This window comes from Parasteatoda tepidariorum, chromosome 10 (assembly GCF_982258835.1).
Source record: "Parasteatoda tepidariorum strain Cologne lab strain chromosome 10, Ptep-v5.0, whole genome shotgun sequence".
Classification (NCBI taxonomy): domain Eukaryota; kingdom Metazoa; phylum Arthropoda; class Arachnida; order Araneae; family Theridiidae; genus Parasteatoda; species Parasteatoda tepidariorum.
The window spans coordinates 102374237-102396740 of NC_141764.1; the positions used below are offsets into that span (position 1 = coordinate 102374237).

At 29.8% G+C, this 22504-nt stretch overlaps 1 protein-coding gene and 1 long non-coding RNA gene across 2 annotated transcripts in view; one reads left to right on the plus strand and one right to left on the minus strand.

The window, feature by feature from the left end:
* LOC107443298 (very long chain fatty acid elongase 4) overlaps positions 1-22504 on the plus strand; it is a 270628-nt gene that overhangs the window by 182970 nt on the left and 65154 nt on the right. The window lies entirely within an intron of this gene.
* On the minus strand, positions 80-22479 carry LOC147803180 (uncharacterized). Its single transcript, XR_015430021.1, has 3 exons — positions 22457-22479; positions 3954-4118; positions 80-593 (listed from the first exon to the last, which is right to left on the minus strand). It is a non-coding gene; the product is annotated as an uncharacterized LOC147803180 (long non-coding RNA).

Below are 22504 nucleotides of genomic sequence, written 5' to 3' on the forward strand. Positions count from 1 at the left end.
TGTTGTACAATTAAATACTCGTTAATGCATTACTATTAAAATTAAAATATAATAAAAAAAAACAACAATGTTATTGGGGACATAATTTATTAAATTTTCTGGAAATTAATTGCGATCAATAAATAATTTTGTGTATATTAAGTAAGTAACATTCATTAAGTTTAGCAGTTGCCAACTACCTAAAAATGTTTCTCTTTTTATTCATTCATAGATAAATTTTGAGTTTAACCACTTTTAAAACTTCGATTTTTTTTTCTTTCCTTTGAATGGTTAGATTAAAGAACATATCATCAGTTGTTGGCTTTTTTTTCTTTTTTGTACTCTTAGTCACAGAAGTATTATTCACGCACAATTTTTATTATATTTTAATGTTTTAAGTGTAAATTTCAATAATCATTCCACTTACAAATTGAAAAAAAAAAATTTATTTTAATTTTCAAAGATATGTTTGTTTTGAATTTTTAAATTATATTTATTTAATATTTATCAAACTGTCTTTGAGTAATGGAGCACGCTTCCATATTTCTCGGGCACAAAATTTTGCAAATCTTTCTTCTATATCTTTTCTTTTATTTCAAATTTCCATTTTCTTCCTTTAAAAAGAAATAGATTTAAATAAATACGATTTTTTTAATTTTATAAGTCTTTTAGAATATATATCTCTTACATTACATTAATGTCACTCCATATCATATTGCTTGAAAAAATTTGGTATACAATTGAAATGAAATGAAATGAGTTGAAATGAATGGATTGAAAAATTTGCCTTATAATGTGTCCTCGATTTATATATTATATTTATTTCTTATAATCAAAGTAAAATGGTAACAAAGTAACATTAAGGTTATAATATGTAGTTTTAAACCATGCATTACTACAGTTTATTAACTTGGAAAAAAAAGTTACAAATAAAGTGATAATCACAATATTTTTTCATTAAATAATTATCTTTATTTTAAGAATATAAAAAAAACAATAAGCATCTAATGTATTGAAAAAGTAGAGCCTGTTTAGTTATGAAACATACGCATTCTTATAATGTATTTTCATAAAGTCGCAAAAAGTCATCTTTTCCACAAATATTTCAATGATTTACATTTTTATTTCTCCTTGAAAACAACTTTCAAATCTAATTAATTTTGATTAGCCTCCAAAGGTTTCTTTTTATTAAAACAAATCTGTGAAAGTTATGAGAATGAAGCTTGTAAAACTTAATTAGGAGCATCGTTTTTTTTTAATTGAACAGTAAATAAATTAACCAAAATATATCTTTTGATTGTAACAATTTTATTTGTAAATATCATAACAAATCGTAATTATTTACACTTTGACATTTAAAGAATTTATTATATCACGATGATTTTATTGTTTTGATGTTAGCAAAGCGTGATTATTTTTTAAAAAAAATCAATTTCATTCAGTATTAATTTTGAGAATGTTGGGAAATCATCCGGTTCTTCTTTAACTCAGAGTTACATTTGTTTGGAATGTGTTTTTGCTACCAAATTATATTTGTAAAACTTTAAAATATAATTGTGATTAATTGAACAACTTGTTAAAATTTTTATTGACAATTAAAGAAACGCAATAGAATCTTCTATAAATATGATATAAAAAAAAAAGGTATTTTTATTTCTTACCAAGGAGGATTTCAAATACTCGTGAATGCATAGCAATTAAAAAGAGATAATTTTATTGTTATATTTAACATTTATTTATTTATCAATTCTTTTTTTTAAAAAAAATTCATCGCAATCTTTTTGCAATATTGTCAAAAGAGTTAAATACTTCAAACAATGCATTTATTTTGTATTGCATAAAAAAAGAGAGCATTAATATTTTAAGAAGGGCGCCAGTAAGAGATTCTTTTAATAGATACGTCTCTGGCCTTATCAGAACAATGAGTGCAGGTATACATTTCAATTGGAACTGTTATTAAAATCTAATCAGCAGTTACGGTAAGAGATCGAATGAATTAAAATTTAAAGAGAAAAGAATGAAAAGAAATAAATAATAAAATAGTAAAAACTAATAACGATAAAAATTTATAACAATTTTTGAATCCCCGCCCTTAATTTATATTTTTACTATCAATGTTCGGAAAAAAAAGCGAAGCCTTAGTATCACAAAAAGTCGAACCGCCAGACATTATACAACTGCCCTTATGCTACGAAAACAAATTCAGATCGAATCCCATTCGGGGACTTCTTCTCGATTGATTCGAAAAAGTGTGTGTCTCCTGATTCAACTGTAACATTTCAAACGTTTTTTTGTCGAGTGACTTCGATGGCTCATTTCGGACAAACTTTTTTTTCTTTCGAATCACAAGATGCTCTTCTCTTAATGGCGGTGGCGTGATGCAAATATTTCGAATTAGTTATTAGCATTTCTAAAATAATTTCGGGATTGAAGTCCAAAATTATGATTCAATGACCATCAGTAGTCATTTTTAATTCATGTTTGTTGTTTAATACATATAAATTGGCAGTATTTGATTCATTATCATTTTCTATAAATAAATTATAATTATATTATCTCATTACAATTCTTGATACTGACTAACGTTTTCTGTTTTGCTTAAATGTATGTATTTTTTAATGCATACGATTTTGAAGATGTTAAAAAGTACTTTTATAATATTATAAAAATTTAAAATGTGTAATCATAATATCTTAACATGTTCAATATAATCTTAAAAAAGAAATCTCATCATTATCAAAATAGTTTAAAATAATTATTCTAAGTTCGAACAACTGTACCATTCTATTTAAATAAATAATAATAATAATAAAACAATTTTAAAAATGAAGCAAACACTTAAAAATATTTTAAACGTTTAAGTAACATTTTAGTTAATTGCAGATACAAATAAAAAGATCGGAACTTTGAGAACAGACACTTATTTGAATGTCACAGTTACAGAATCCACCACTACTCATAGTTGAGAAAACGCGTATGAATATTTCCACACACTAAGAAATAGTGCTCACTTGAACTGTGGAAAGAGAGAATCCATGGGTAACCCAGCTACTTCGATAGAAATCTAATGTTACAGTTGAATTGCAAAAACGAAAGAATCATGTGAGGGGCCAAATTCTGTTTGGCTGCCTGTGACGATGAAAAACAAAAGTTTGAGTCGCCTTTAAATTTCATACGACAATCAAACAAGTTTATATGTTTTCAATCCTGCTTTGTCTGGCAAATGTTTAAAATCCCCACGGTTTTATTGACGTTCCCTATGGTTTTATTATAAGTACCAGAAAAAATTGCTAGTTATGGTACTTTTTTACTATCATTAGTTGGCCTCGAACGACAATGTAGTAGCGTCTTTTAATGAACACATGATTCTTTATCTCTCCCTAAAGTATAGTTTATAGTAACATTATCTTTATTTATTGTATCCATAGTCCTGATTGCAGGCTCCATGAACAACGAATCCAAACAATATATATTTCAATCTTTTTAAAGTAATATGTAGTTTAATATTTTAATGACGGACCAGCAGCCATCGCATCGTTTTGAATTTATTATATGTAGTGTTTACTACAATTACAATGGTGCAATAGTAATTATTTAAATTGTGAGTTTTGAAAAATTTGTTATCGCTGACTTCATTCAAAGGCAGTTAAAAACCATCTGGCAAACCATTTGGCATCAAAGTTGGCGAGACGATTGGGACTTCCTGACACGAATGCGCTAAACTGAATTCAAACGATGTTTTTAATCAAATTTAGGTATTCAGTTAATTTAACATTAGCGTTATGTTATTCCATGTTATGTACAGATTGTTCTCTATTATATATGACAAGGTAAAAGCCCGACGTCTGGGGCTTTACCGGTTACTATATTTCTTCTACCAAATTTTTACCGTTGAAGCCTTGGACTCAGCAGACTAGGGGCTTTTAGAGTAATATTCACATGTCCAATTTTGATGTTTAGGTCACCATACTTACTTGACCATAGCCGTCAATTCCTTCGTCCATGTGTGCACTTATTCCAATTATGCCATCTCAGCATAGGGATGAAAGATGCAAGAAATAATCAGTTCGAAAAATATTTATCTCACTTTCCTTCAGGTTGTAAGTATTTATCCAAGGATAATATGTTGTTAAAGTGACCTTTAAAAGATTATCAGGTATTTATAACCACTTTATATATATATATATATATATATATATATATATATATATATATATATATATATATATATATATATATATATATATATATATATATGTATATATATATAGATAGATAGATAGATAGATATTCCCTTCACAGCCTTGGAGTAAGCCAGAGTCTGATTTAAAAAAATCGGGGAGGGGCAGTGGGTACAAAATTATCGAGGACCACTCTAATAGTATTTTTACAAAATGCTTTTTATTTATTGATACAACTTGTAAATTATAATATAGTAAGTTTGAACTTATATTCATTTCAGTTTCTGTCAACTCGCAATTGTAATTGAAAGCACCAAAGAAATTTATTTGCAGTAGTATTTAGGGGCCTGACTTTTGAGGCCTTAAGATAAATCAGACACGTGAGCAAATTCTATTGTTCTTCCATTTAGTTTCCCGAATGAACTGAAACCGAGATTGAGAACTGTTAGACGGATGAAGAACTATTGATACTTTTGAATCAGCCAGAACGATGAAGAGGAAGTACAAAGAGCGTTGTCGTGTGACTCTGATGTCGAATCGGTTATATCTCTGAATAATTATTTAAATAACGGTCTGGAGTTCAAGAATTTTGTGACTTGAATCATATTTTTATTACCTTGACGGTTTTCTAGCATGAACTTAATCGCTGGACAGAAAATGTCGAAAAAGTTTCACACAATGCCCCGTACTATGAAGGCGTAATCTCTCAAGATATAGAGCTCTTGCTTCGCAATCAGGTGATTCAGGTTCAAATACCAGCGATGGCTGCAGGATACGAATTCTGTTCCTGGCTCACGCCGATCAAAACGCTGACGCAGTGACAGGTCATGGTTTAGTATAGATTTCTGGTAAAACGTGGGAGTGTTTCTTGGTTTTTCCTCTCCAATTAACACAAATACGGGTTAGTACTAACGAAAAGTCCTCCAAGAAGGGTAGTTTGTCCGACTGTTTGATTCAAGACTTCTGGGATACAAAATTATAAAGCTACGGAGTTAAAACTGTAAGATAAAGTGTATGAGTTCGGCTGTTCATTGCCGATTTTTAAAGAAAATAAGATATACCACAGCTTATTATTGCAATGCATCAAAAGCTGTGAGCAAAATGAGAAACTTTGCTACTGGCCTGAGGCAAAGTTGTAGCATTTTTAACAGAGTAAAGATAGGTTGTTGTTATTAATAACCTAGTTCATTTCTCTTGAAGAATTCCGAAAAATATGGTTAACTTAACAAAGCTCTTAAATGAAGATAAATTTCTGGAAACAAGAGTTGTTGTTGTGACTTATTCTCCAAATGTCTGACGAAGTCAGACAAGGTCCATCAGACCGTTGATCCTAAGGAAATCGAGGACCAGAAAGGGAGATGAGTATATGTCCTCTCTGAAAAGTCCCAAACAGTCCAGGATGCGCTCGGGAGAATCTTGCTCAGTTTGGAGCAGACCTCGAAGATTCTCCTGCCTTCGAAAAACGAGAGACTTTTTGTGTGAACGCTTGATAATCTGGAAATTGCGGTTTTAGATGCTCTGTCACCATTGTGGCCGAATGAAGAACCTGGCTCTTTGCCGGAATACCAGTGATGGCAGGGAGGAATCTTCTACCCCTTCGAACTTTCAGACTATGGATTGATGTTCTAAAAAGGTAAGTGTTGAAGAGGAAGAATTAGCGTGGTAACAGGCCTCCTTGGATAGTCCATGCGCCTGCTCATTGTCGTATAAGTCAACATGAGATGGGAAACAAGTGTGAGTTACAGAAGTTTTTGGAATATTATAATATACTCATGATTCCATATTTATTAAGAAATAATTTTTTTCTTAAATGCACATGAATCGCATTTTCAGCAGCAAAAAAATAAAAAGAAGTGGAAATCGTGTAGCAACTGGCAGACAATTTTTTTTATCGTCTCTTGTTATGTTACGCGGCCAGTAGCGACCGCTAATTTTGCCCTGTACTCCTCTTTTCCCCCAAAATAAGCTAAATAACCAATTTCAACCAAAATAAGCTAATTACAATACTCTTCCCACTCTTATACAAGAAAGACTCCTTGTCTTTGTTTTTTAACTTAAGATTTTTACCGTAGCGATCTTATTTTATGATTAAATTCTAACAAAGGATGTAAAACAAAATATGCGCTTTTATTCCTTTTGAGTAGAATAATCTTTTGTATTTTCCTTCTGACTCTCGACCTCTTGGAAGAGCTTTCTTTCCTACCTAAAATTTTTACCTAAATTTTAAATATTTTTTTCCCAAGTGGAATTTCGTGTTACATTTCTTTTCGCATTTAAGGAAAAAATTGAAAATAACAGGATTTTAATGTAGTACATACGCATTGCTTCTTCTCACCCTGTCAGCGAAGATAAGCCAATCCCACTTCATTCGAATACAATTCTTCCCGGTTCATTTCGATAAGGAAGAAAAATTTTAAGATTAACAAGCAGGAAACAAAGTTATTTCCAGATAATGATAATTCCATATTTATATAGAAAAAAAATAATTATAACATAGAAATTTTGACTTTTGAAATTTAGTATGCAAAATGTTTTATTATTGTCAAAAAATAGACTGTAAACCAACATAAAAAAAACAACTGAACACTTAAAATATATTAAAATGTGCAACATATTAACTACATAAAACGACATTACGACAAAACATAAAAAATTAAATTAATTCTGGTGTTTTTTTTCTTTTTTTTTAGAGAAATTGCAGTAATAACTATATATGTACAGTTGGCATAAAAAAAAAAAGAGAGATCACCCTGAATGACTTTAGTTCTAATAATTGGATTTTCACGTACCAAGTGTCCATCTTAATGGTTCTTGAGGGTGACCTCAAATATGAACATTATTTAGTGCTAACTATTAGTTAAGTTACGAAATCAGACAAAAAAACGTACTATTTCTTTTAACATATTTGGATTCTTAACCTCCAAAATATAGGGGGTAGCAGCAATCTGGGAAATATGGTCCCCATAGTTAGATCAGGAGAGCGATCCAAAGTTCGGACCCCTTAATACTAATTTCACTTTTGCAGTTTTTAGTCATATTTTTAAAACTAATTAAGCAATTCAAAAAAAAATTGTGTTCCTTATACAACCCATTTACCCAAAGATAATTTCCTGCAAAAAAATATTTTTTAATAATTATTTATTATTTTTAATTATTTAATTTAATTGCGGACGAACAAATTTGAATTATGAGGTATACGTTTTTTTATACCATAATGATCTTAATTAATCTAAAAATTGAAATTAATTATTTGTAAAAAATAATTTAGCGAGAATGAAGAAATAGGGCGATTAAAGCTTAAATGTGGTTAACTTACGAGCGAGTAGAGTAAAATTTCATTCATATTGTTTTAGCTAATAACCAATTGCTAATCATTTTTTTAAATTATAAAAGTTTCTTTTTTAGTCTTCAAAAGATTTGCTCGTAATTTAATTAAAAGATTTGAATAAAACATTTTATTGAATAAGAAGATTATATTAACTAATGTTGAGTTTTATATCAGCATGTTTCTGACAGAATGTGATTATACATCAGCTTTTTTTATTTTATTTGTTAGTTTGTACTTTCAATAATTGATACAATTTCAATCATATACAAACGCATGCATAGATCTGGAATAATATGTTTATCAATTTCTTCAATGTATATTTTATAATTATTAATACGAGTACGTAGTCAACATTTTTAAGCATCTTAAAATTTCTTAACATCTTATATGTCTAAATCTTAAAATAAATTTGTTAATTACCTCTTTTAATCTGTTTCGCAGAATTATTTTTCCAACTATTAAATTAAATTTTAACATTTCTCAAAATCTTATTCTTTACTCTACCACGTATATTATTTTTCCATTAATTTACTAATCAATTGTTTTAGTACTTTAATTTATGTTTTCCTTTAAAATAAAATTCATTTTTGAACTATTGTTAAGTTTTTATCGAAAGAAAACTTAAAATTTTTGCCAGCTACCTGCGAGTTAAATCTTGTTAAGAAATTAAAAATATTCTGCTGATAAGAATTATTCGATGCAGCAGAGTTGAATATTTACTAAAAATACAAATGTTTTCGAAAAATAAAGATAGATTATTGGCTTTTTTATTGTTTCTTATTTATTTGAGTAATGAAAAAAGAAATGCGTACGTGTGCACAGAAAAAATAAATAAATACAACAGCTTGCTTTGTTTTTTAAATGAACAAAAAACTATGGATATACAATTTTATTTTGATTTTCAAAGCTATTCTTGCCCACTTTCTTTAAGAAAGTTGCTCTTTTCTTTTAAAATGTTGAAAATGTTTGCTTAAAAAGTTGTTAATATTATTTCTCAATTTTAGAACAATTAAAAAAATATTGCAATATCAGGAAAATGCTCGAGATGCCTTGTTTTGTTAAACAACTACTAAAATAAAAAATTGTAAAAAGATTCCAAAACCGTTCTATTTTTAAAATCATCATCTGAAAATTGCTCTTTTTCAAAGATTATGATTTTTTATACTTAAATTATCTATAATATTACTTTTAACACATTTTGTCGAAATTAAGAATACAAATTTTCATCTAATATTTCGTAATAAGGAAACAAGAATATTAATGATTCATTGATGATTGTTTCATTGAACCAAAGTAGTTAATTTTTTTATAAAACAATCGGCTTTGCAACTATTTAACTTTGATTCTTTGGACTAGGGGTCATTTCATGCATGTCATTCGTCTTTAAAATTTCAATATAAAATGCAAAAATTACAAGAATGCGTAACCTGGCTTTAACTAATAATAAAAAAAAAGGACAAAATCGTCGGCAAAAGAAGTTATCACATGAGAAGATTGTCAGAGTTATTAACTGTAACAATTGTTACTCTAGTCTAATTAGGGGTATTATATACCTAAATTTTCCTTTCCTTTAATTTTTTAAATTATATTTTAATAAACTAAGGAAATGAGGGTGTAAATAATGTCCATTCTTTTTACTGCAAATCAAGTTTACCTAGTGTCATTCGCAAATCATATGAATTGCAAATTATTGAGCTCCCGTGTAGGGTAGTAGGATATTTTATGCATGATCAGTAGTTTCAAGAGTAGTTTATCAGTAGTTTATATTAGTAGGTAGCTAACTTCCTTAGAAATTCTAATTCTGAAAATTGCTTGTTATTTTACAACTGAGGCAAAGCAGGTGCATTTTTTAAATGTTTATTTAAATAATTTTCACATTGGCCATCAGTATTCCTTTGAGGAATCAAAAACAATGACCCTAGTAAGCAGCCGGAAACTGAATCATTATAAATTATTACCTTTTAACTTTTCTTTTAAAATTCTCTAACCTTACTATTTAAACTCTATACGGTGCAATATTTTTTTTAGACAAAGTATTGACATTTTTTATACCTTTTACAATTAACATAGTTAAAGAAAAGAAGATTTTTAAAGATTTTTCAAAGAGCGCATCTCTAACAATACTTCGGAGCATCATAAAAAAATAATTTAGCACAATTTATGAGTTAGTACATCCTCTACATACCCCCCCCCCCCCGCAATTTTAAATTTCGATGATAAAATTGATGAGTTTTGTAAAAAGAAACTGTTACAAACCAACTGAAATAAAAGAACTGATAGGAACAGATACATAAAAGATTGCTACACAACACTAAATAAATTATTTATATTAAATAATCAAAATATAAATTTAAAAAACAGTTATTTGTTTCACATAATTTTTTCATTTGAGAATGAGAAGTTTCATGGTATTTAGCTAATTTATATTTTACAATATTTCTAATATTGCAAAACATAATTTTTTAATTAATTTTATAATATTTTTTCTATATAAATAATTAATTTTTTAATATTTTTGTTAAGCTTTTTTACACCTATAATTTCTGCGACCATCTTCCAATAATTTCAGAAAATAAAAGAAAAGTACCAATGAAAGGATTTGTTTACATAAATGCTGGAAATAGTTAAGGATAGTGGTGGGTCACATTATTTTCTCTAATTCAACCATTAAAACTAGTAAAACTCAAATTAAAATGAGCAAATCTCTAAATAATCTACAACTTCAAAATACTCGAAATAAAATTTACTTTGCAATTCACTAGAGACGTCAAGGCGCTGACGCCAACTTTTGACGAATTTTAATTTTTTCTGCTATTTGAAACTTTTTTTTTATTCTCATAGTAGCAAACATCTTTATTTTAATATTTTAGCAGGATTTATATGTCCTTCATAAAGTAAAAAAGCTGTGGTATCAGCATCGAAATTATAAAGTATTCATTAAATTTAAAATTAAAATTTTGAAACTCAATATTTCGTCACCACAAATTTGCAAGTTTTGGAAATTATATATTGAATGTTCTGGTGAATATAAACATAATAAAATACATCTTCTTAGATTTGCAGCCACATTTTTAATTTCCTAAGGACCTTACGAATTCAATTTAAAAGGAGGCTATCGTATCAGATGTCGGTAGTGATGGTGAGAATCGTAAAATAAGTTTTTAAATAATGGAATAAAACAAAGAAACTTTAGTACCCATATTTGGTGATAAATAAGTGACTGATCGCAATCGAAGAGCTTAGTGAAAGAACAAGTTTGCAAAAGTCAGTTTCGGAATGTATAGAAACATAGGGATGCTATTTGCAAATCATGCTTATTAAAGAAAACCATGTAACCTAAATATTTGTCAGAATGAAATGACCTTTAATAATAATAAAAATACAAGTAAAATTTACTCTTATACTATTATATATATAACAAAATACTTTTAGAATGCCACTTAACATTTACTAAGTTCTTCAATTTCATGGAAAATAAATACCGTGTATTTCATAAAACCTTCTGATTGTGCATCAGAATCGCTATCTTTATCAGGCCCTACAAATTTACTGCAGGATTTTTTTTTCTTCTTTTCCTTACCTAAAAGACTCGAACTGAGGTGTAAAAGCCCGACAACTCTTCATAAATTTATAACAACTTATGTAAATTTGGTTTTAGTACAAAGTTTTCATACAAATAACGTTAAAACAGCTTTAAAAAAGTTTTAAAAAATTTCTGATAACAAGTTCAATGTTTAAATTTTAAAATCTTACAAAATTATAAATAATTTATTAATCGATTCAAATTTTATTTATTAAGGATTAAAAAGAAGAATCTGTTTTCTTTGCCCAGAAAGCAGATCCAAAAATTCTCCTCTTGGTTGCTTAGCAACAGAGACGCACGATGTTTTACCGTCTTGTCATTCATGCAGTTTCTTCATGGCTGTTTTCAATTGTTTCACTTTCTATGGCGGAAAATTTGGCATTTTTTTTAAACTTTCACCATATATACAAATCTTTATTGCGACCCAATATACGGCCTAATTTTTTCAAAATTTTGTCTACCCCTCCCCTTTCTATTTCAAGGGTCAGGAATCCAAATATGTTAAAAAAAATACATATGTTTATTCGGAGAAAATACGTTTTTGTGTCTGATTTCGTAGCTTAATTAACAGTTAGCACTAATGTTTTAGCGTATTTGAGGTCACCCCCAGGATTTATTAAGATTGACACTTAGTTGGTGAATATCCGGTCATTAGAACGAAAGTTATTCAGGATGATATCTTTTTCCTTTTTTTTTTTTTTTTTGCCGACTGTACATTACTCAAAAGTATAAATAATTGATAATATTTTTTTAAAATTACAGTTGCAGTTTTGGATTGTATTAACATACATGATGTGGACAAAGCTGTCAGGATGTGAAGTGATACGCGTCTGGAATATGGTCCTCGTCGCATTTTTGCTTATATTAATGCTTTTATTTGCTGACTTTTATGCTAAGAATTATAGAAAAAAGAAAGAATAAAATATGTCTATCGCTATTTCAATGATTTTTCTCTCACTATTTCTAGTGAATTACACTGAATGTATGATTTTTAAATTACCTTCTGTATATTAAAAAATTGTAAACGCCACCGCCTCTGTTTTGGGTGTATAACTTAACGTTACATTTGAGTTACGTTACATTTAGTTACAACGTTACATTTAGTAACTTGAAATGTAGAAAATGGTGTGTAGAAATGGTGAAGAAGGTAGTGTAGAAATGGTGTATAGAAAAATGTGCAGCAAGTTTCGATAATTAGGAAGGTTATTTTTTTTTCAAGGTCCAATAGGTCGCTAAACGAAAACTTCGGGGAAAATCCGCTAGGTCTGTGCGCAGATGTCTTGCGCCGTGTCTGTATTGGGCCGGGGGAAAGCGTGGATTAGCGGTTGTCGTGTTCGTGGAGCACATAAACATGTTTCGAAAAATAGAGTTTCCAGCCAAATGTGAATTGCACTGAGTCATTCTAAAGAAAGCAATCCAGCTGAAATTCATAGACGAATGAGTAAAGTTTACGGAGAAGCGTTCATGAGTGATACAAAAGTACCGAAATGGCGCAGGAAATTTGATGCTGGACACACAGATGTTCATGATGCAGGTGACCAGGGAAGGAAGTCAGTGTCAACCGATAATCTTTTTCAAAGCGTGAATCAGGCGATTCGCGGAAATCGTCGGAAATTTCACGCTCAGCTCTCTATACCATTGTGAGTGAAAGACTCTAGTACATCAAACTCTGCACGAGAGGGGTTCCCTAGATGTGGTTTGACCATCACAAAACTCAACGAATGAGGGCCGCATTAACCTTCCTCCAGCGCTACCATCACAACGGAGTCTTTGGACATGGATCTATTACGAAACTGAAAAAACGAAACAGCAATCCAAACAGTGGATGCATTCACACTCCCTCGAGTCGTACACCAGTGAAGTTCAAGAGCACGCTCTCCACCAAAAAGTGTTCTAGGACCGTAATGGTGTTCTCTTGGTGGAATTGATGCCACGAGGCGCAACGATCACTGCAGCGTCATACAGCAAGACTCTTCAACGTCTTCGAAGGGCAATTCAGAACAAGAGAACAGGAATGTTGTCGTCAGGGATTGTCCTTCTTCATGACAACGCGCGGCCACACACTGCAGTTGCAACAACGATCCTCCTACAAAGTTTTGGATGGGAAGTTTTTTATTACCCACCATACAGTCCTGGCTTGGCTCCCTCAGATTTTAATCTCTTTGCTCACATGAAACGCTGACTAGGAGGATAAACTTTTGCCACAGACAACAAGCTGCAAACCAATACAGAATTTGCTGAAAACAAAAGCGACTGCTTTTTATGACGAAAGCATAGAAAAATTGATACCACGTTACAACAAATTGTACTGTTGAAGTATCTTCCCAGTAATGCTTTTATTTTCCTTTTTTGCCAATAGGTGGCAGCATGAATGTATCTTAATATTTTGTAATGAAAGTGAGAGTTAAAAATTTTGCAAATTATGATATTATGTAAACTTTAATTTAACATTCAATTGGATATAATATGAAAAAAATACTTCCACTTCGAAAATTTTACTAGGAATAACATTTACCTTTTAGTTTAATTAATAAGCTGAGTTTTAAATATGTTTACTAAATTCATAAACTTAGATATAACAACAAAATAAATTATTTCAAAAGGAACTAGATTAATTCGCGATCGCAACGCTCGAGTACGCCGTCTAGCGGGAGCCTGTAAATATCGGACATTAATTTATCACGTTTTCATTTAGTTCCATCAAAGTCATTGACTGAATCAGACGCCATTTTTTAGCAGCAAAATTTCCCTAAGGAAAAGGCCGAAGAACTTGAGAAAAATCTCCAGAATATTAGTAAATCTTTCAGGAACAGAACATGCCAAACATTTGAAGAAAAATTCCTCAATAATTTTTAATTTCTATTATCAACAAACTTGCAACTGATGACTTCCGATTTCGGATACTGTTACAGATGTGTGTATTAAGGTAAAATGCATTTCTTCTGTCTTCAATTCATTACGAATTAAAGTGAAGTCAACATTGCTTTCGTCATTCCAGTAAATAAATATGAATTCAGAACATACTGAATTGTAATAGTTATAACATATTCTTCTTCGTTATAGAATAGTATATATTTCTGTATCCATATAATTCGGAAAACAGCAATAAAAAATTATCCAAGTTACTTGAAATAGTGCCATTTGTGCTGATTCTTAATTAATTTTAATCGTTTTCTTGGTAAGTACTTTTTAGTTTTGAAGGAATAAGCTCAACTAGAATTCAGCTATTCTGTTTTTAGCTACATATTCAAATTCATATCAATTATAAAATTTTGCTGCGTAGTATGTTATCTAAAAGTAATGAAGGGATAAACTATGTATCTATTATTTGAGAATAAAGTTTTCAAACAAGTAACTTATCATTTTGGAATTCTCCGGGAATTATAAATCAGGTAAGTGCAATGATTTTTACAATAAAAAATTTGCCTGTAAATATTTTATTTTCATTTGATGATGGCTCTCTACAGAATGGTTTTTTACGTCTGATTATGAACTATAAGAATAATAAAAAAAGAAACAATATGAAAGTTTTTATTTCAATGTAAAGAATTCTTGAAATCGTTTTTTTATCCTAAGAATTCTTTATTTTCCGGTTTTTAGTTTATAATTTTTGATAAAAATTGTTCTCAAAATACTTTTTTTGAAAAATTAAATGGTATAACATTATGTGTTTATGTATACTTCTTGTATATTCCAATGTTTGAAGTAATATGATTCAGAAAAGTATGGAATAAAAATTCGGTACTTACGTATTAACGCCACCGCCGCTACAGATTTGGCGGTTTTTAAGTGCCACTAATCTACACTTAAAATTTTTGCGACAATTCATAAAATAAAACACTTTATTTAAAATCAAAATAGTCAATCGGATTTCGGTGGAAAATGAGCCGATATAGAGTTTAGCATAGATTCAAAACAATCATATCGCCATATGAACTCTGATAAATAAGATTCCAAATGAAATAACATTTCCAAAACGTACGTTTACCAAGATAAAGTTTTATGTTGTGGGAATTGGTACATTTTCGTTTTTTCGGTAAAATATTTCCCTCCTAAAAAAATACAATTGCATCTTGTTTTGTTTTCGGCAAATCCCAAAGACGAATTTTCGTAGCACTAAAAATGGCGACAAAAAAGAATTGTTTTTTTGTTTTTGTTTTGTCAGCATTCTTTATTTTACGTTTCTTAGTTTCTAAATAATGATTTTTATTGAAACTTGAAATTTTTTGATAAAAATTGTCGTCAAAAAACTTTGTTTACAAAATTAAATTTCATAAAATTATGAGGCTTATGTATACTTTTTGTTCATTTTAATTTTTGAAGTAATATGATTCTTAAAACTATAGAATGTAAAGTTTAAATGGGCCTTTCATGTTATATCATTAAATTTAGTAAAACTATTTCTCGGTCATTAGGTTTTAACTCTTATAAGAATATACATATTTTTTTCTGTTAATGTACAAATATTTTTCCGATGTGTTTTGGATATTCCTTCTCTAATAAAAAGAGATACCATTTTGTTTTCGCTTGCATAAGAAAGAAGATCAAGCATTTTTCTTTTTTAAATTTAATAAGCCACATTAAAGAAGGAACGTTGCAATGCTACACGCTACATTAACGACGTCTCCAGAGTAACTGAATGACGGTTCATATAGAAATCGCAGGTAAGCGTCTCATACAACAACGCCCCCTATAGTTCGTTGCGATCGCGAATACAATTCCAACCTTCCGAGTAGCGACTTATGACAGCACACTTCATTTAATGTTTACTTGTTGCAAGAAATCAGGTTCGCAGAAAATGCTGTTTACTAGTTAAATTTAGTAGGAATAACACGACCTGTGACGTAGTCTCTAGTATACCCAATTACAGTAGATTGTGATAATTATGTGGTATCAGCAAATAGTTTCTGTAGTATAAACAATTATTTTTCATCATGTCAATTCTCTTAAGTGTAAATCTGGATTAATTCTTTTTGTATGCTTTTACTGCTTGGGGTGGCAACCCGCTAGTTAGGAAGCTTCCGTGGGTGGAAGTTGGCATCAGTCGGCACTGGTTATGGCTGGGAGTAGGTGACAACAAAATAATGAGTGGTCGCTAAGAAAACTTATGAAATGTTTGACATGGGGTAGCTATCGATAAATCATCCCCCACTGAATGTGAATTACTCGCCGAAAGTATTGTTTGATCAAGGGATTTAAGATGCAGATCACAAGGTCCTAAATGAGAATGGTGCTTTCGGGATACTTTGAATCCCCACGTGGTTATGTTAACATGTGCTGCCCGATCGGCAGATGAAGGTGTGCAAGGCTGCAGGTGTAGTAGATAAATATGGAGCAATGGTAACAGTATAAAATTGCTCTCACGATTATTTGTAATCCATAGTGCCTGGTGGAATGGGGAAGATGAGCGTGGTTGCCATGTGTATTGTGAATTTTAGTTGTAAGGTATTTATGTTACCAGTCCCGTTTTTTTTATACCTTAAAATGTATTTATTTTTGTAGTAATATGGTTAAGAAAATGTTACTTTGCAGATATCTCATGTTGGAAACTGGGGTCATTAATGACTAATTTATTTGAAGAAAAAAAAAAGAACACAACGCAATGCACTAACTTTAGGTTATAACAACACTAAACAGTACAAAATGTATGAATCGAAAAGGCGATTACGTCGAAAAGTAGCTTACTGTTGTATGACATTGTTCCATATAAAATTTTCTTGTTTCTGACTGTGATTTTAATTCAGCGACCAATCGGAACTTGAAAAAAAAATAGCCCTCGTGGTTCAAGCATTACTGTTAAACTTGGAGTCCGGTTTGAAATAGAAAGCATGATTTTATGGTCCTGGAAGAAACACGTGTTTTCAATTGGAAACACTGATACTATTTCCTTTTACATTGGTAAAAATGTTGACTTCGTTTTAACAATGATGAGGCACTTGGAAAAAAAAATTTGACGTATAAAAGCACACACTTTTTCATCATTGGACAATTAAGAAAAATTTACTGACTGGAACATTATGATAAACATAACTTCCTGAAAATTGGGTGGGGTAATCAAACCAATTCTTCACTTCGAAGGAAAACACACATTTTCGGTCAACATATTTTCGACAATCTTGAATCAGTTGATGAAAAATTTTATCCTTCAGAGGCTAATTTTACCAGCGAAGGCATGATTTAATAGTTTCAGTTGGTGGAAATTTCATGCCATCTTGATCTTACATTTTCAAGATTCCCTATACAATTCTACACAAAATTCTTCCTTAAATATTAGTCCTATCACTTTGAAATTCGAATTTTCAAAAAGTACTATTTTATTCTCAAAAGCGTCGCTATATACTGCCAAGATTATCACTAAAGATGTCGCCAAACAGAGTTTTCCATGAGAAATACTTTAGGCGTTATTTACTCTTTAACTAGCATTAGAATTACGGAATTTTCTCGCAAATTTTCTAATTAAACTGTTTATTTAGAGTTAGTCATAGATATGTAGCCTCATAAGAAAAGAATATTCTCAAAATTATACACACATTTACAATTTGGTAACAATATATTATTGCAGTTTCTGACTTCTCAGTCCTATTAACTCAATCGAATTCACCAAATTCAAATAAATGAATAGAACAATAGCTAAAGTTTTCATGAACAATAGTAGTAACTGCCAGGGTATAGTAGGTGGAAGTGACGTCATCATGGAAAGTGAAGAGGCACTTATTTCTGCCCGACCAGAAGCTGCTTATTTCTGCCTCAATAACTTTAAACTACTTGCATAACTTTAAATTACTTGTTGAATATTTACGTTTCGAGGATTTTAGAAAACTTCTGATCATTTCAATATGCGTATATAGTTAAAATTGTTACTGTTTGCGATATAAATTGATTTTTGAAAGAAAAAAAAAACCGGTATTAACTTTAAGAACGTAACAATTTTAAAAAAATAATCCTTTTCTACTGAATACTTTAACTTTTTTTTAATAATTCATTGAGTTAATGTAGTATGATATTCAAATAGCGTTTATTTTACTTTGTAGATATGTGAAATACGTGGAAAAATATTCACGCATAAAAAGAATATGGTTCAACATTTGAAAATGAAAAAGACTTTAAATGTCGTTTATGTGATAAGGGGTGTGATGATAATCGAAAGTGTAACTTGAGTAGACATTTAAAATCTCATGAAAAATCGAGAAACTTTTGAATGTGAAAAATGTAAAAAGATCTTTTTCGAAATGATGATTTAAAGAGACACTGCGACTCATTTAGTTTCGAATAAGTTTAAATTGTGTAGTGAATTTTTTAAGTTAAAATCTGATTTACTCAATCATATCCGATCCATTCACACACCGTCTTGTTCAAGAAAAAAGGAAGATAGATCATTCCACAAATAACAATAAAAAGATGAAAAAGAACTGTGAAAATGCATTGGAAGTGTTTAAGAAAGAGACAACGCGAATTAGGAAACTGTGAAGTTGTGATCGAGTTCCTCATATCTCAAGCTTTTGGGAAAGTTTTTTCGACGAATTCATAGAGATGGGAGTCTGGATGGAGGATGAACTTTGAAGAAAGTATGGAGATGTTTACAGCAAGATATAATCCTTTGAGAGCAAACAGTTACCTACCTCTTCCAAAAAGAAAAAAGCAGTATTAAGTATTCACAATGAAAAAGTGTTTCAAACTTCTTAACAAAATTTTCTATTTCTTCAGAAAATATATATGTTTTTTTGCAAAAAAGTTTCTTTTTCAGGAAAAGATTTTTAATTTTTGTTAAAAATTTGCTAGTTTTATAAAAATATTTCAAATTTTTTAACAAAATTTTCTATTTTATCAGAAAATATTCATGTTTTTACAAAGAATTTTGTCTTTTAAGAAAATATTTTAATTTTTTATTAAAAATTTTCTATCTTTTAAGAAAATATTTATGTTTTAGCAAAAAAATTTCTCTTTTAAGAAAATATTTTTACTTTTTGTTAAAAATTTGTTAGTTTTATAAAAATATTTATGTTTTGGCAAAAAAACATTTCTAGTTTTTCAGAAAATTCTATATATTTTTCTGAAACTTTTTTGTATGAATAATTAAAGAGTGTAATTTTTTTTTGGTATTATAAACTTTTTCACATGTGAAAATGCTCAATAAAGACAAAATATATATTAATAAAATAAATAACATTTTATTCAAAGTTTCATCCAACCACTTCTGCGAGCATTCATCATATGTTTCTTAACAATTTTCTGAGAAATAGTTGTATTCCCACGTTCTATAACAAGTATGAAGCACTATGTTATACTTTATATTATGACTAATTGATAAAACGTGGATAAACCCCAAACGCCCCGGACAGACATTATCTTTGTAAAATTTAGTGAGAAATAGATATCATGTTCAAGTTCTGTAATCAGTATCATTTAAATATATACTTTCAAATAGAAAGGATATAGTTAGTTCTAAATTAACTCCTAATTTGAAAATAAAGTAAGTTATTTGCATTATTATAATATTAAATAATAATAAAATGAATATGTTTTGAATGTAAGTGAATTTAAAACGGCAAAAATTCCCATTACATGTTTCCTAGATTTAAAATATTTCATTTGAAATTTAAAGTAAATTTAATATATAATTGATAATATAAATATGTCGTTATTCATTTTCTAATAGAAAATAAAATCAAATTTATTAATGTATTTATTTTAATAAAAATATGATTGAATAAACACCATAGATACATTGTTATATATTAGTTTTCAATTAGATAATAATTTTTTTCATAAATGATTTATAGAAAATTAATAAAATTTATATTTCCTAAATATCTATATTAATACGTGTTGGAACTCTTGCAAAACTAAAAATTAGGTGAAATCAAAGCCATCTGTCTAGTTTTCAACTATCAACTATTCATTGCTAATATCATAATTCATTTTTTCATCATTAGTGTGATTGCGTAATAGATTAAATAAATCATAGATTAATTAATTACGTAATAGTTTCCTTCATTAAAAGTAGATGACATTATACTATACGAATTCTCACATGAATAACGAATTCTCGTGTCTACTATTTATGTTAGTATTTTTTCAAAACGATGAAGCATTTAACGAAGCCAAGTCCCGTACTTGTCGTCGTACTAAGTGTAGGAGGTTTTCCTCCCCATATTACATGGGTACTCACAAAGTCCTCTTCGAAGACATGGATTGTCTCAAGATCTAGGAGTTCCCTTGTCTTCTGGGTTCAAAAATGACAAGACAACATTGATATCCGTAAATCCATACGACGGTAATAAAATAAAATCTACAATTGTATGTTTAACAATATCACACTATCTCGACACTTCTGTAGTTCTCTCCATTGTTTGAAACTGATTTCCATCTCGTGCTTGCATACGCGACCACTTCTGCGGGTATATTCGTCCACTAGTAGATACTTTCTCTCGTCATTCATCAGCACATAAAATTTTTCACGAGGATTAGCTGGAGGAATCTCTTCCAAAGCCATGTTGATGTCTGCAATGCCGAAGATGCATGTCGGTGGACCATGCTAGAAGCAAGCATTATACTGTTCAGGCTGTAGAGTCATACCATATCCTGAAGGATAGTATGAGTCTCCATATCTATTAAACCTTCATATATGAATGGTTGATTTCTTGTTATACGTGCTGGGCAAAACGAATAAGTCCTCACCAATTGGATAGTAATACTCTGGAAGGTTTCCCTCCTGGAACAAACCTTTCCTCTTTGGTTCATCCTAATAAAATAAAAAAAAACATGTTTTGAGTCACCAAGGACAACAATAACGTTTAAAATAAGTAACAACTATTAACAGAATGTAATTATGCTTTAAATTTAAATTAATTACACCTTTCGATTCAAGTAATATTAAGGAATTTTTTAAGTTAACTAAGTTTTGCCACATGCTCTGCTTAAAAAACGAATTAGTGCTAGAAGTTACAATAAAAAAATTCTATTAACGATAAATTTAAAAGCATAGTAAATTACAAAGAAATCAATAGAACTTAATTCAGTTTCAGCGTGTTTTCTCTTTAAATATCCGTCCATAACGACACGGTGAATAAAACACTTTCAAAACTTAATAGAGACATAACAGAATAACAAGTGAATTACTAATATAAGAGGGGGGGCGGGGGAAATTAAGTCACTCTATCCTTCTAGTTGCCAAACCAAGAAAGTATAACTCCAACAACCAATCAGAAAAATGTTAAACTGTCACATGCTTAGCTTAACTATTTACCAGCACAAGTGAATTCGACACACACGTCATAGACCAAGATCTAGCTTGTTATATCTTATCAGAATGACTCGCTCTGTAATCAGTAGTTGTGTTATCACGCAAAACACGTCAAATCTTAACACGTGTATGGTCAGTACCATTGCCATCCAGAGAAAGTTATAATATCCTTAAGAGGGGCAGAAATAATTATTTAATAACTGTCAAAGGTTAAGTGAAAATATATCGATGAAACTGTTAGATGATATCGATATCAAATCCTTTTCATTTATACACGTGTTTAGAATACAAAAGTGAAACTTATTTACACATATCTAACCAAGCATTCGTGGGTCAATGGTTATGATATCCAACTACTGACCCACGAAGGCTTTTTGATTGGCGTGAGTTCGATCCTCAGCCTTAATTATATTTAATAAATAATTATAAAACAGTTTTAAATATTAGAATAGATTTAAAGTTATTTTATTTCTAACATTCCCACATAGATGGCGCCACTAAAGTGAAAACATGTGTATGATATTTATTATGTAATAAAAGATGACGTCATTACTTCAGAATATACCATATCTCACTCCAAATAACAAAGTTTCTAAGTATTGCCATCCTAAACAAGTAAAATAATGTTAATAAGTGTTGCATCCCTCAGAAAAAGTAATAAATGAAAATAGAATCAAAAAACGAAACTATATTAAAAACAGAAACCGAAACTAAAAATATTTTAGGCTTAAAAAAAGAAATAAGCTACCCATGACGTTGCAGACGAAGTTTCGATTTCAGGCGGGCAGAAATAAGCCACTCCCATTTTATAGGCGGGCCGAAATAAGCAACTTCCAATTGAGACAGAAATAAGCAGCTTCTGGTCGGGCAGAAATAAGCACCTATTGACTTTCCACGATGACGTCACTTCCGCCTACTATACCCCGGCTATTACTACTAACAATGATATAACGTTCCCTTTGCTTTTGTTTTTCTATTTAATTTCACACTTAGTATAGCACGTGTGTGCTTTAAAGCTAAGAATAACATGCTATATATTTAAATTGCGTTATTAAATATTAATTACAAAAATAAATGAAGAATAAAAAGTTTAAGTTAAGGAAAAATTTAATGTACAACAAAAACATATAATGAAAACTTACATTGTAAAGAATTTAGATAATGGTAAAGAGGGCTTGAGGAACAAGTCC